Source organism: Mytilus galloprovincialis, chromosome 9, assembly GCF_965363235.1.
Source record: "Mytilus galloprovincialis chromosome 9, xbMytGall1.hap1.1, whole genome shotgun sequence".
NCBI lineage: Eukaryota > Metazoa > Mollusca > Bivalvia > Mytilida > Mytilidae > Mytilus > Mytilus galloprovincialis.
Window position 1 is genome coordinate 10,432,102 of NC_134846.1, and position 15,352 is coordinate 10,447,453.

The following is a 15,352-nucleotide window of genomic DNA, read 5'->3' on the forward strand; positions in this document are numbered from 1 at the left end:
AACAAGTTACGAAATATTGTATAATCAGTGCCTATGAATTTGATGATCTTTCATTGAAGAAATTAAGAAGAGCAAAGTATACTCAGATGGATGGTAAAGTAATGATTTGTAACTTACATTAGACATGCCCCTTATTTCATCACTGGGAGTGGTAAATTCTTGATTTAAAAAAAAAACGTTTTTGCAAACACTTATTGAAAAGGGGAACGGCGATCTACAATCAATTAAATGTATTAGCAACATAACTATTAGGTCACAAGAGAAGCCGCACCCTCTTCGTTAACCGGAAACCCGCCCGAATTGCTCAACATTTGCAATACGACTTATTTGATATGAAAAACTGTCATTCTAACAATGTTTTCTTATATTTTGTAAAATTCAATTTTCAATTAGCAAAACTTTCCCATTTTTTTTATAATCCGTAATTACACATGGCTAATATTATGTTGAGCAATCCATACTTTTACATTACTGTGTGCATATTAGTATATCAAATTGCTAACATTTCAAAAGGCATTGATACATGTGTACATTCGTTTGCGTCATTTGGTTTTGAGATTTGGTTAGCACATAATCATATAAAAACCTACACAAATCATTAACCGTTTATATCAATTAGCAAAATGATAAATATCTCCTGATACGTAACGGGGAGTTTTTATATTTGGAAACTTGTGAACTTAATTGAGCATTTAACTTGCATTCGAAATATAAACAAAATTTGAGCAAGACACTCTGACAACATAAAATATTTACAAAAAGGTAGTCGACGTTTTAAAATGAAACAGAGAAAAATCAAATACAAAGAAACCGTACTTCCAACAAGTATCTCATTAGTAAGCTAGTGATGTCAGCAATATCTCGTCTCTGATAAAATAAAGGGTTCTCTTTTTGGAATAACGAATAAGAAACAGTACTGTGTAAATACATCGATTTGTATTTCGTTCTGGTTCTTTCTTTACACTCCAGGTTTCGGACTTGCATGCATATTATCAAAACTGTATTCAAAATTTAAATTGAATCAGTTATCCTTTTTTCGGAATTCATCCTTGTTTGCCATGATAAAAACAGAAAAAAAAATCTTCCCGGAACTGAGTTGTACCGGGATTTTAATCATCGTCTGATTGCGACTGGTTCATCTATTTCTAAATCATCGAATTCGTCGTTCAAATTGTCGGCTTTCCTTTTATGAGATGAAAATAGAAACACACATCCTGCTCCCAGGAAAATGACAAAACATATCCAAGATAAAACGAAGGAGTAGCCGTATGAGTGATCTGCTTCCTTGGGGAGTCGCAGGGGAAGCTTTGTCTTTGCATACTCTGTTCTTCTGATAAACACTTCGTTTTCAACCAAAACACAGGCAGCTAAAAGAAAGAAAAAGGTAGAGTTATTGCTTTGTTTTCAATCAAAACACAGGCAGATAAGAAAAGGAAGAAAAATGAAGAGTTATTGCTCTTCTACTTCAACATCAATGTATGTTGGAATCTATATTCATTTTATAAATACACATGCTTAACTTTCACTTTCCTTAGTTGTTTATGAAATAAAAGTTTTGTTTCAAGTTCGTTTGAGCTGGTAGATTTGGAGAATCGTTGCAATAGTATGCGTTTGTTTAAATCCTAGTTATTCGGCTACTGGTGGATTGATTTTTCAATGACAATCAAACTATATTTTATTTTCATAAACGATATCAAACAAACACATTGAAATATTGGATTTAAAAATGACATTTGACCTTAATCTTAATTCAATGTCACTTGGCAATGAACTTATAACAAGTGGTAAAAGAATTTGTAAGACTTACGTAAAGGAGAGAAAAAAAACAACTAACAAGTCTACTTATTTTGAAAAAAAACAAAGGTTAGACCATGTGACGTTTTCTAATAAAACAGATAAAAATTATTTTTCATATACACCTGACTTAAGTGTGCCATTGTTTTTTGCACAGGCATCTTCCATGATGATGAGAAAAAACAGGTTATATTTAACGAAAAATTAATCTCTCACGTGATCAATGTTAATGTTTTACAACAGAAATCGTACTGGTTATAAAATTGAAGGAGACGTTGGGTATGTGTTAAGAAGGCTTAAACATTTCCACGCAATAATCATCAGAAACACAAAATATCTACAAATATAGATGTCAGTGTACGGTTGTTAACGAATTATGTAAAATGAAGGTTTACTTATGGGACAATCGACGTAATGTCATGCATTTTTATACATGTACCACTATACGGAGGTCTATATCATAAGAGGGAATTTGTGTACCGCTTGTCTGCGCCTTTTATTATCCTTTATAAGGAAGTATATACTAGATGAATACAATTATCAGCAATAACACTAATACACGAATTAAAGAAAATAGAAGGTTGAGAAATAAACATTGATGTGATATATTCACCTACTACATTGGTAGTGTTTTAACTAAAGTAATATTACCCTTCCGGAACCATTCCAAGTTTTTGATAGGGTTAGTGTTATATAGTCTCTTTATGTGTAATACCATCAAATCATAGTCACATTCGGTTGCATACGAAAAAAGGTCGAAATATTCCCTTGGATTAGACAGTTGTAGGAAATTAATCCAATATTTTTATTGCAATAAAAAAAAATCAGGGTCATAAACAGATATTATGGTTGTTTCAAAGCACCATTAATTTTCTTTGGGGTTTATATAGAATATTTTGGAATTTTGAAGTTACAAGGGGATGCCAGTGATGGTTATTTTCTATTATGAAATTAATTGTAATGTGAAATTGTGTCTATAGTACTGGACAGGATCAAACTTTACTCTTGCAAAGTATTTTTTTATTTGAAACAAAAATAAATTCTGTGCAATTTTTTTATAAGTGCAAATTTAACAAATATTAATAGGGGAAAATCGATGGTGGTACTACACCTTTAGTTTTCTAAGTTGAGTGTTGTATACTGTTGTTTGTCTGTGTGTCTCTTTTTTTTAGCCATGGCGTTGTCAGTTTATATTCTTGTTATGAGTATATATCACTGCAGATTTAGGGTAAATGATTAAATTCTAGTTACACTAGCTTCCAAGATGAGCGTTCATCTGATTGAATGAGTTGCTCTGTTTAGGAAATTGGACGTAAAAAATTGAGAATTTATTATGTAACTTCTTGTCAGTGATATCGGCCCTTAAATGTAAAAAAGATCGTTAACGTATAATTCTGTAATAAAACAGTATATTGATTTCATGTTGAAATGATACGCGCTTTTGAACTTATATCAGTATTTGCAAGATAATTAAATGTTTGATTGTGTTGAACATACCAAGGTCAGTGTGTTACAGAAGTCAATAGTCTTTGCATTCAATTTATGACACTTGAACAACTGTTAACTACTTTTGCCTTTATTATTTGAAAATAAATGCATTGAAATACCAAAAAGTCCATAAATATAACTTTATGCCTGAAAATATTAATTCCCTTGTAATGCATATTTTAGGGTATTTTAAAATTCAAGCTTTATTACTCAATATAAAATAAGCAGTTAGTTGCAAAACCGATTATGTTATGCGTTACAAGAAACACTATATTCTACGACTTGCATATTGTATGATTCTATCATATATTAACAAAACATCCGTTTGAGGCTAGTTACAACTATGGTATTAAATATCAATACTTTCTCCTAGACATCTTAACTAGTATATTTGTTCATTTATAGTCTTTCTGTCAGATAAATAATGCGAGTTTAGAAGGGATTTTTCCTCTACGTGTCATTATAAAATCTATTATTCCCAAAAGCTGATTTGCTTTGCGATTTATAAGTCTGCTATCATGATATATTGTATTAGATTCGAGTAATCTGTCCGAGATTCAGGAATTTCTATAGATTTATAATGTCGCAGATGTACTTATTTCATGTAATCTCTTTGAAGATTGATGTGTAATGCTTTCAATTCGTGTTTAAACATGACTTATATAACAGTCATATTTGTAAAGCTCTTTTTGATAAGTCCATTCCTTAAATTGACTTGCGGTAGATTTAATTAATAGTTTATATATATATGACTTTGACAGCTTCGTACTACTGTTGTCTTTATTTACCTTTAATCTTAATTCTATGGCAAATTTGTCCGTTTACGATTTTTGTTGTTTGTCGGTATAACGCTTATTTTTTATGTTTGTCTTTTTTTTCTCTTTTCATGAATTTTTCCAGTGTTGATTCACTTAACATTTGTTACATGCATAACAGTGGTCATTTTTTTCTGTCAACAAACACTGTCTAAATCCTTTAACATTTGATGCGATTTGCTTATGTGTACGTAATGCATAGATTTATAAAATTTGAACATCGGTTAACTATTGGTGCCTCCAAATTATTCTACTTAACGCGGATAGTTCTTTACCTAATAACTGTTACTTTTACCTTTTATGTACATGTGTGTCTTTAGAATTTATTACCAATGTTCGTGCCTTTGATAACTATTTACATCACTGGGTCGATGCCACTGCTGGTGGACGTTTCGTCCCTGAGGGTATCACCAGCCCAGTAGTCTATATTTCGGTGTTGACATGAATATCAATAATGTGGTCATTTTTATATATTTCCTGTTTACAAAACTTTGAATTTTACGAAAAACTAAGGATTTTCTTTTACCAGGCATAGATTACCTTAGCCGTATTTGGCACAACTTTTTTGAATTTCGGATCCTCAATTCTTTTCTACTCTGTACTTTTTTGGCTTTATAAATATTTTGATAAGAGCGTTACTGGTGAGTCTTATGTAGACGAAACGCGCGTCTGGCGTACTAAATTATAATCCTGGTACCTTTGATAACTATTCGGAGGTCAATTTTCGTGTTTACCAACTTGTTCACACCGTCTTCATATGATTATCAAAATGTTTATTTGTTAATTGTTATATTAAGTTTTACCTGTCATAAAATGAATTAAAGCTGTCAGTCTCTTAACTATGTATCTAGGCCTTCTGAGGGCATAAAATGCAAACATGTGTCCAATCACCATAACAGTAACGGCGATAATTCCAAAAGCTGTCCCTGTACGCATATAATCTACAAATAGAAAAGACAAACATTTACAAAAAGTTAACCATGTAGTGGGATTAATAGTGATCGTAGTTAGACACAGAACTGATTTAACTACCTCAGGGGTATCGTGGAAGCGCAGGCCTCGGGCACCTTAGAGGTTGAGGGTTTTACCCACTGCTTTCTTTATACTGCCCTTTTCTATTTTTTATTCTGTTTTATCCCTCAAATTTATTGGTCAATAACTGGTCAACTTTTATAAAAAAAAATAGTTTCATGTCTCAAAGTTGAAAAGTCATCACATCTTATCAGATATAGGCGATTTTATTATAAAATAGTGTGCAAAGTTCAGTAATTAGCCTTTTTGCTTTGATCTCAAGAGGAATCATGGAATATTCTATTAAAATATCGGAAGTTCACCAGAGGGGTTCTGGTCTAATTAAGTCAACGTAATTAATATCAACATGATCAATATGGAATCTAGTGTAATTGTAGCACGAATTTCTGTATTCCCGATGTAATTAAATTAATTAAGGGAACATTATTTATGTGGTTTGGTTTGTTATTAAATTGCAGATATTTTTAGTTTCATCCACCAACATGCTGTTTTCCTGCTGTTTAGTGCATTTCATCTTCTTGTTTTCTAAGCATGTTATAAGCATGGTCTTGTACATCAACGACAATTTCATAAGGGAATGCTTCGAAATTTTGGATCCTGAATGCCCTTGAACCCCGTACTTTATTTTGGCGTTTTAGCCAATTCTATTATAACGATTGTCTACCCCATGAATATATTACATTAGCTGTTTTTTGCAAAACCTTTAGGAATGTAGATCCTTAATACTGTCTTTTCAAAAGGATACAGACTGTGACATCTTATTTAGTTAATAAACTTATCACAGATAGTAAGCTAAACAATTTGTACATGAAACGCGCATTTAGTTTAAAAAAGACGCTGTGTCACTCGTAACAAAACAAGTGAAAAGGGCCAATAAAGTATGACATTAAAGACCATTGTGGACCAAACATTCCGACAGCTGTTGTCAAATACAGCTAAGTTAATCTATTCAAAGGAAAAAAATCCTCAGTTTTTCGAAAAATTCGATGACCATATAACAATCATACTTCATGTCAACAAAGAAGTGCTGAATATTTAGATTTTGCAGAATATTGGAGAGGAAACCTTTATCAGCACTGTCATTGAACCAATGAGTTGAAATACGCTCAAAACTCATTGAACCAATGGGTGTGAACTAGGCTCAAAACTCATTGAACCAATGGGTGTGAACTAGACTCAAAACTCTATATTCTACCAAATTTATTTTTATTTTTATTGATCCTCTTCGTGCGCATTTGCACGTGAGGCCATAGGATTGTGTAAGCGTCTAGTGTGGTTAGAGCCATAGGCTCCTTATCACCGCTGGCTAGCCTGCTCTGTCGGTGAAAAGAAAGCCGAGTGTGTAAGTCTTTCCTGCTAGTACGTAGCCTCTACACTATTCAAGACTTCTACAATGCCTCCCAGCGACAGCACATGGGAAGAAAAACCCAGACAGCAAAACTCCATCCTGAAGGTAGTAGGTTTTTCGCATGACTAATCACCAGGCAGAGTAAAAAAGCTGATTACGAAAACCACACATTCTACCAAATAGTTTTGATAAATTTCTATCGATGGCAAGATATCTAGTAAAAAAACAAGTTCAATAGGGGATTTACAGTCACGTTTGATTCCATCTTAAGTAAGCAGGCACCTCTTTGTCGTTGTATATACTTTGAGGGTATTATATTTGTATACCTTCAGGTTATATATTCTATACAAATATAACGGTTAATGAATTGGCTCAGTAACAAATCCAAGGATTTACAATGCAACCTATGCAATGTGCGACATATAAATGCTGTATAAACAATTAGTACCTTACGAATCCACAGAAAATTGATTAAGTCTTCTAGATACCGATGTTAATGAGTAAATACATAGAGAAGAAAATAAAGTTTATGATGTTTACATTTTTGCAATGAAGATAACATTGTGGGTGATCAAGTGAGCACGTACTTTAGATAGCATAAACAACTTCATTGAAAAAACTAACCATTTATAATGTTAATGATCTCTGTTTTGTTTCGATTTGATGTTTGAGTTTAGCCCTTTTTAATTGATTTTTATAGATTGTTCTTATGTTGTACTGTTACACCACAGTCACAGGTTAGAGGAAGGGTCGAGGCCTTCAAACATGAACTTATTTAACACCATCACATTCTATCTCAAGAGCCTGTATTTTGGTGGTTGCCGTCGGCTCATGTCTGTCATTTTTGTTTTTCGTACATTTTTTTTAGGCTGTTAGTATTCTGATTTGTATTCTATTTTTTTGTATCGTTATGAATACAAACTTGTGGTTTCAAGATATTAATACTGACTCCAACTGTATTGCATCTGTGGCCTTGAAAAACAATAGTGGTGTGCTTTTTAATTGAGTAAACATTTCTTTTAGAAGGAATAATAATTAGGGTTTCATTTCAAGTTCTCGGGATAATTAAGTAAACCATTTATCATTGGCTTTGATAGTCATAAGACGTCATATTCATGATATTATCTTTTATTCGTAGTTATATAAATTTTACAGTCTTCAATGAATATAACTCCCTCTTATTTGTTATATTTACAAGAAATCTACCAAGAAATTTGTGTTTAATTATTGCCAATTGTGTAAAGATGTTAATATCAGTGAAAATACACCTACTTCATGTAATTGCAGTAATTCCAAATACATTTATGGACCCATTTCCCATGTTATGACAGGAGATCTTAACATCGTTCAAGACCGAGAGTTGAAATCATTCCTCAGTAAAGGACCTAAATATCGTCCCACTTCAACTATTAATTGGAATGAGTGTCGTGATATCATCCACGACTCACTCCGTACTTATTGTTTGAAATGGATAAAGCGGGAAAAAGCTGACAAAAAATCTTTGGACTCTTTTTTTAATTCAGTAATAAACATTGTTAATATACGTATTCAACATTTTAAAGAACATTTTACTCTTAACAATAACCACAATAAACCTATTTCTCGTATCAAACATAAACTAAAAGAACTAGCCAAGGAATTTGTTTTTGTCCCGGCCGATAAAGCTGCTAATAATATTATTATTGTTTGACGTAAATTTTACATTGAGGTTCTACAAAAAGAAATCACCAATTCACCAACATTCCAATTGACTCCATTTTCAGAAAACGACATCTGTAACAAACATTTAAACTTTTAGCTAACGCTTTACAAGCAGAACCAAAAACAAAGATATTGGCTTACGAAACTACAAAAAACACCTTAAAAATATAGATTTATTTCGTCTTCAAGCCATTGTTCCACTACTAAATTATCTATTCTTCTTACCAGTACACTTGGTACAATCAAAAACTTGATAATAAATTGTTCAAATAAGGCCTTCGAAAATAGTGGAATTAATTACTTTTGGAGTGTCAAAAAGTCGTTGGAAGTACTTGATAAATTGTATGCTTATATTGGTGATTTTGAATCTCTTCAAAGTTTTGATTTTTCTACCCTATATACCACATTGCCTCACATTCTCATTAAGAAAAAATTCACACACCTAATTAAATGGGCATTTAAAAAGTCAGAATGTGAATATATATGTTCAAACTCTTTTAGGTAATTTTTTAGTAGCAATAAACAAAAAAACTATGTCAATTGGACATGCTTTGATACTATATCTGCCCTTGAATTTTTACTAGATAACATTTTTGCTCGCTTTGGAGATTCCATATATTGTCAGGTTATCGGAATTTCAATGGGGACTAACTGTGCATCACTTATTGCGGACCTGTTTTTGTATTGCTATGAGTTACAATTTATGACAAAAAATCAGCAAAGACCCATCGAAACAACATCTGATACACAAATTTAATAATACTTTCAGATATTTGGATGATATTTTAGCTCTCAATAATGACGACTTCAGTATGTATACTAAAGAAATTTATCCTGTTGAACTTACTTTAAATAAAGCTAATACTAACAATGACCACTGCCCTTTCCTCGATCTTGATATATATATCATTAACGGAAATCTTAATACTAAAATTTATAATAAAAGAGATGATTTCTCATTTCCTATCGTTAATTATCCATTTTTAGATGGTGACGTTCCCTTGTCACTATCTTACGGTGTTTATATATCTCAACTTGTACGATTCGCTCGTGTATGTAACAATGTTTTAGATTTTAACGAGAGAAATTTATGTATTACTAAAAAATTATTACACCAGGGTTTTCGATATCACAAACTAGTCAAAACATTTACTAAATTTTATCATCGGTATAAGGACATCATTCGTAAATATAGCCCAACATGCAGACTTCTTATACGTTCAGGTATTTCACATCCAGTATTTTATGGAAATATTCTTTATAAAGCACAAAAATGTCAGTATTCACCTCAGAAGCTAACAAAACGTTTAAATGGACTTATTACGAAGGGATATAGCTACGATACTGTTGTCAGGTCATTAAAGATTGCATATTTTGGCGTTAATATTTAGTCACTTATAGGGTCTTTGCATCGGAACTAAACACATTTATTATTAATAAAAACCAGTTGTTGGCATGACATGGGTTATGTACTTCTCATATATGTTATGATGTTATGATACTAAACCCCTCACAGGGAGGATTGTGCCTGATATTCATATGATGAAGACATAATTTTTCAATCAGTTTAATTGAAGTCCGGAGCTGGCATGTCAGTTAACTGCTAGTAGTCTGATGTTATTTATGTATTATTGTCATTTTGTTTATTTTCTTTGGTTACATCTTCTGACATCAGACTCGGACTTCTCTTGAACTGAATTCTAATGTGCGTATTGTTATGCGTTTACTTTTCTGCATTGGCTAGAGGTATAGGGGGAGGGTTGAGATCTCACAAACATGTGTAACCCCGCCGCATTTTTGCGCCTGTCCCAAGTCAGGAGCCTCTGGCCTTTGTTAGTCTTGTATTATTTTAACTTTTAGTTTCTGGTGTACAATTTGGAGTTTAGTATGGTGTTCATTATCACTGAACCAGTATATATTTGTTTAGGGGCCAGCTGAAGGACGCCTCCGGGTGCGAGAATTTCTCGTTGCATTGAAGACCTGTTGGCGACCTTCTGCTGTTGTCTGCTCTATTGTCGGGTTGTTGTCTCTTTGGCACATTCCCCATTTCCATTCTCAATTTTAAGTACGTTGGTATGTCTGATATTTGTTTTCTGCTACAATATTCCAAGAAGCCACTTAAAAACTACATTTCGGAGAGAGAAAGATATCCCTATGTCCACAAAGAAAATGAAAAGATAAACAACAGTCCACAAATATACTGTACGATGCAGAACACTTAAAGGAGTCAGCACTTCTGTGTCATTGATACAAACACATTCATAAATTTACTGTTTATAAAAGTTTTAAATATTAGACATATTAAGGTCTTTTCTATCACCGAAATAGATTACCAATGCTGTATATTTTTCAAAATCTTTAGGAATTTTCGGTCATGAATGTTTCTCAACTTTATACTTTATTTGGCCTTTTAGTTTTTCTATTCGTGCGTCCCTAATGAGTCTTTAGTAGACCGAACATTTGTAAATTATAAGCCTTGTATTTCTTATGATATTTTATACTGTGAGCAACATGAACTAAATCAAGAATAGGGATGCAGTTAAATTTTCTAGAAGGTTAGATAACTGATGCTCCACTATAGACAGCCATTGTGTTGTTTAAGCAAATAACCATCAATTTAAAGATCAGGTTTGAAGATTGATAATAGTGATTGATGGATTGATGATTTCCTTACGCTCATCAGCGCAAAAAAAAATATATTGCAGTGAAATTAATAATACCGTTAATGATGAAGGGATGTTTACGATAAATTCATCGTCACTTGTATAATAATACCTAACACATTACCGGGTGTTGCATCCAAGGTGTCCTGGAAGGGTAATCAGTTCTCAATTAATAGAAATAGTGTGCGGTATGGGATTTTCTCATTACTTGAGGCCTTACGGAGACGTATGGTTGTTAAAGTATTGTGTCTTGGTATCATGTGGAAATTTGTGTCATTGGCAATCCTAAAACATCTAATTCTAATATTTGACAAATAGACTAGAGGAAACTTTAGATGACGGCTTTATCTACTTGCTTATAAGCTGCAAAACATTCTGTCACCACTAGCTTATTAGCAGTCAAATAGACTGATTGAAGAGCAGATGTGACATGTATACACAAGTGAAAGTTTACTTTTCGCAAGGAATGGTATTTGTAAAAAAAGTCGGTCAAACACGAGAAACCTGTTTAGTCGTTAATTTGATTTGCGATTTCGTAATATTCAGAACGGATATATAAGTAAACAAAATTATCAACAAAGAAAAAAAGATCTGATGCTAAAGCAGCTGTCCGTTGGATGATAATATAAGACAGTTCTTTGATATTTTAATTCATTTACAACTTTTTCAGTCTCGGGTCAATTTATAGGTTGATATATTGTATTGGCCGCTTAGGAGTGGTGGGCGTAAAGAAGTAACATAAAAGTTTTGATTACCTCTCTCTTTCCATTCTTAGAAACAAGGTGAAATGCCCTTTTTAATTGTAATTTCGTGCGATCGAGGTAAAAATAGGTACATTTGTAGGGTTGTGATCTGTGATACAACTTTCACCTCGATACGTGTGTATGTACCTGTCCAAAGGCATAAAACATTCAAGCAAGTAAAACATAGCCTCGTTCAAAAAGTGTGCCATTGATTTAAAGTACAAGCAATAATTAACCTGAAAAGAAAATCTTTTAAATCCAATTCAATTTACTAAATGCCCAAATGTTTTCTATTAATTTCGGAGAGAAAAAATAATTGTCTGAAAATTTCTTGCTGTTGCTGTTTCGTTGCCTTATGATACTTTACCATATCTTTTAAAATTTCGAATTGAAGAATACAAATCATGAACCTTTCGTATGTTATGTACCTGCACCCTTAAATATCCATCACAAGTAAAAGTAATTGAAACAAAACATGTTTATTGATTAATGCATTTAGTTTTTATTTGAATTCACAGAATCTTGTTAGCATAAGATTTAAGCAGACATAACAATTAAGCATCTTATAAATGTACACATCCAATAAGATTATACATGAGACATTAAATATGTCAGATATTGACAAGAACTTGGCAGTATTTAAGCCTGAAGTTCTACAGTCTAATGGTGGATTACTAAGTACAGTCATGAGATCCATCTTATCTGTCTTAATGAAAATAAAGATATAGCTTGCGCTATGTTTTTTTTCTAATGAAGACAAGATTGATGTTAAATTCTTAATCAATCTAAATAAATCTTAGAGCATAAAACATCTACTTAAAACGTGGATAATTTAGTAAATAAAATTCTAAACATCGATTTTTCTGTTTGAACTTTTGTATCTCTTAGTTTCGAGAAAAATTTTGTATACCACAAAAAGAAATGATTATAGCAATTTCTTTATACAGACACAGTAATGGTCTATATAAATAAAATTTCAACCATTCCTTTTGTCACGTGATTAGTGGTGTATGGTTTGATAGCTTTTTTGCACATTTTGAGTATGGACAATTTAATCCGAAAAAAATGTATAACCAAAACTTATTTTAAAGGGTTTTTTTCTGTGAAAAAAATACAATATGTCTGTCATTAAACAGTCAAGAACGATATCAGAACCATAATCGTGTTCTATAAACGATAGTTTCGTCTAAAATAAGAATTATTGGTCCTAAGATTAAAACAAAAGAAGCCACCAAATTAAAACTCGGTCAAAAAGCATTGAAAACTAAAAATTACAGAGGAAGGATTCTGCGTTTGTGTAGAAAATTAATTAGTATTTGTATTTTTTCATTTAGTTAACAGTAAATACACCCAAAAATAAGATTGAAGGCCAGATCATTTACAAAGATATCATGTTACAGTTAAAAACATTCGTGAAATGCTCAACTCGTCACATTCTATTTGTGCCTGTCCAAATTCAGGCGCCTGTAATTCTTTGATTGCTGTTGATTCATTCCTTTCATAATTGACTTCGTAAATTTTTTGTAATAAACTATACCGTTACAAGGTCTTGAATATGACATTTGTTAACTATTCGTTTGATGTGTTTGAGCTTTTGATTTTCGCCATTCGATGACGGACTTTCTGTTTTGAATTTTCCTCGGTGTTCGTTTTTATTTTTTATTTTTTTTTACTTCCTACATCAACTTTATTTGTACTTTGGTGGATAGTGGTATCATTTGCATTCCTACCACTTCTCTTTATTGATATATAAAGTATCGATGTCATGTGGACCTATGCATTTCTAATAAAATTCTATTGGTTTCATAATTCAGAAACATAAAGACGGCTCGGTGGTTGTTAGAAATGATTTAAGAGTGATTGGACGATTGCTACACTCTGTTAATGAACATCATGTTTATAGAATTTTCTGATATGTTTTGTAAACTTTAAAACATACAACTGGCTATTCTTTTCATGTTATAATCTTGCATTAATTAGTTTCATCTTTTTCTGTATGAGTCCACAAAAGAATGAATGTGGGAAATATTAAAACTTCGACAATTCTACTCTAAGAATTGTTCTCTTTTGTAGTTCAGTTATTTGCTCAACGCCACATCAAGAGCCTTGAAAATATTGGGTTTTTTTTCAATGGTAACTACTCTTTAGTAATTGCAAATAGTGCAATACATTTTTTTCTCTGGAAATCATCGTTCCATATGGTGGTATGCTTTCAGGTATTTGACTTTTGACAATCCCCTTCCCTTTCATGAATGTGACCTACCGAATTAGACTATTTACCGGATTTGTTATCACATAAGCAACACGACGGGTGCTATATGTGGGGCAGGATCTGCTTACCCTTCCGGAACACCTGAGATCACCCCTAGTTTTTTTAGTGGGGTTCGTGTTGCTTATTCTTTAGTTTTCTATGTTGTGTCATGTGTGCTGTTGTTTTATGTCTATTTCATTTTTAGCCATGGCGTTGTCAGTTTGTTTTAAATTTATGAGTTTGACTCTCCCTTTGGTATCTTTCGTCCCTCTTTTTAAAGAAAAGTCCAGAGAAAAAATAGAATGGAACAGATTTCTGCGCAAATGACGAAGCTATAAAACAGAAGTAAAAAGAATGTAAATTGTATTAGTAAATTGAATTTTATTTCAATTCTTTTTCTTAATTATTTTGTTTACTGTTATAAGAACATCGTCCTCTACAAATGACACTTTTGTTATTTTAAAGATTTACAATTTATTTTCATTTTCATATTTACTTGTCAGTTATCCAAGACTATATCTATTGCAAGTTTCCATTTTCCTTTTTATAATTACCTTTTTTTGGATTCAAGAAGAGCGATTTTTGTTAATTTGTTTTATATTAACAATAATGTGCCATTAGCACTCTTTCAACAAAACATCTGGTTTAGCTGGAAGTTTTTTCCATCAACTCAGTGTTAGGTGAGCGAAAGTGTTAATTGCGCAAAACGATGTCCTTTTAGGCCTGGAAACCTCTTATCAGATTTTGATATTTTGTAAAGATTAATATATGCGATTTTTTTTTTTAAATCATTGGCTAGTTTTTGTTGGTCTACAGTGTCCTTTTATACCGCAAATACTGGTTTTATGGCATTTTTTGTCTCCCATTTAGAAATATAAACCATACCATGCTCTTTTTTTACATTTGTCTCAACTGTTTTGGTTCTTATACATACTTCCTATTCAAACATTTAGTATTGAGCGAACCTAATGTGGGTAAATCAAGAAAAGACCTTTTGACACATAAGTTTTATACAGTATTGTTTTAATTATTTGATAAGACATACGCGTGTTACGTCTACATTTGACTCATTATGTAGACGTGTAGAAATCTTCGTATTTCTAACCTTCTTACATTTTTATCGACAGTGAGTATATCAGAACAAAACTCTAATCAAAATATTTACAAGGTTAAATCAATTACGAAAATGACATTTACTATTACTAATATTCATAAAGTATAGTTTTCATATAGGCCAACATTGTAGATACTTTCAACATAAGTATATTGGTCTCATATTTTAGAAGTATATAAACGGATCGAAGATTCTTGAAATGATTCATAAATTTTGGTCGATTGCTACATTGTTAGTTGTCAGAATGTTCATTGAATTAATAAATATGTTTTGCGTACTTAAAATAAATATAGAATTGACATTCATTATTTCAGTCCGAATCTTGTATCATTTACCTATATATCTTTTGTTTTATAAGTGTAGACAAACAATGAAATGTGTTCTTATTGAGGTTTTGACATGA

General features: G+C 32.0%; 1 long non-coding RNA gene across 1 annotated transcript in view; it reads right to left on the minus strand.

Annotated features, from left to right (window-relative positions):
- Window positions 1-4,904: 4,904 nt before the first annotated feature.
- The window catches only part of LOC143044376 (uncharacterized), an 85,708-nt gene continuing 75,260 nt past the window's right edge, over window positions 4,905-15,352 (minus strand). The window contains exon 3 of the long non-coding RNA XR_012968665.1: window positions 4,905-5,038. This is a non-coding gene — a long non-coding RNA (uncharacterized LOC143044376). The remainder of the gene's footprint in view (window positions 5,039-15,352) is intronic.